This window comes from Jaculus jaculus, chromosome 10, assembly GCF_020740685.1.
Source record: "Jaculus jaculus isolate mJacJac1 chromosome 10, mJacJac1.mat.Y.cur, whole genome shotgun sequence".
Lineage (NCBI taxonomy): Eukaryota > Metazoa > Chordata > Mammalia > Rodentia > Dipodidae > Jaculus > Jaculus jaculus.
In genome coordinates, this window is record NC_059111.1 from 42,542,254 (window position 1) to 42,543,604 (window position 1,351).

At 40.6% G+C, this 1,351-nt stretch overlaps 1 non-coding gene across 1 annotated transcript; it reads right to left on the bottom strand.

The window, feature by feature from the left end:
• Positions 1-367: 367 nt before the first annotated feature.
• LOC123464191 lies at positions 368-471 on the bottom strand. The gene has a single exon (XR_006639431.1). It is a non-coding gene; the product is annotated as a U6 spliceosomal RNA (small nuclear RNA).
• Between the last annotated feature and the right edge of the window lie 880 nt (positions 472-1,351).

Genomic DNA, 1,351 nt, shown 5'->3' on the forward strand with positions numbered 1-1,351 from the left:
TGGTACGCAAGTGGATCACTGGAGCCTATGCTCCAGCCGACCAGTTGGCACAGCCTGCCCAAGGTCATGCATGGGCGAGCGTAAGAGGGTGATTGCCTGTGTAGTGAGGCAAGTGGAACTATGTGGGCCTGGGTCCCCTTTCCTACCATAAGTGCAGGGGTATCCTGACACTGGGACAGTGAGTATGGTGGCTGCTTGAGGGGATTGGGGGACTGGTGGGCAACCACTGAGCCGGGGAATTCCCTTTCTCCCCCCCCCTCTGTGCCCTCCCACTGTCAATCTATTAGCAATTGCTCTCCCCGAAAACACCCAGTGAACCTTTAATGCTTTGCCTTTCTTTTCAGGAGGTGTGTGTGCAGTTAGGTGGAAAAATATGGAACGCTTCACAAATTTGCATGTCATACTTGCGCAGGGGCCATGCTAATCTCTGTATGATTCCAATTTTCATATATGTGCTGCCAAAGCGAGCACAAGTTGCTAATTCTTAACTTTCATTTCCGGGTTAGTTCTACAAGTTTGGTAAAACAAAAATTGTAAGTTCATCAATTTATTATGCCAAGATTGTAAGCAATTTTTCTTAGAAGTGCTTATTTAACTGAACTGAGCAAACTTGTACTAAATGTAACAGCTTCTTGCAAAGTTATGACTTTGAGTGTACCAAGTCTAAAAATCACTCTTTAGTTCTTTCTAACACTAGGATTTAGTTTGTAAGTTAATTCATGTCAGTTTTAGTTCACTAAGTTAGTTAACATAGTGTTTGAAGGACACCATACTGTATGACACAAGTAATGAAAGTCACTTTGTTTAGAAAACATTCATTACCATCTAAGAGATTCAAAGAAAGAATAGCACTGTTGAGTTTCTCATATTAGTTTTAATTACCATCTATAGAAAACATTTTCTAGTTTGATATAGAACAAAGAGTTAGTTATTAGTAACTATTATTTCAGAGTTGGTTCTCCAAGTTCACTAATATACAAATTGCAGTTCATCTTATACTATAGAACCAAGATGGTGAGACTTTGTTTTTTTTTTTGTCAGAAATGCTCATTTAACTGAACTGAGCAAATTTGTACCAAATATATGAGTTCCTTTCAAATTTATGACCTGTGGGGAGACTTATGCTTTCTCCCTCTCTCCCTCCCTCCCTCCCTCTCTCTCTCTCTCTCTCTCTCTCTCCCTTTGTGGCAGGACCACTTGAGTCTTCATGCTGGAAAGACTTCCCTCTCCCACCCTGTCAGCCATGCTGGAGTGTGAGGGGACAATTTTTATTTTCATAACTGTCTTTAATCTTTTTAAAACCAGTTTTTTAAACCTAAGATCCTTGTTCATTCACATGGACTCCTGAGCT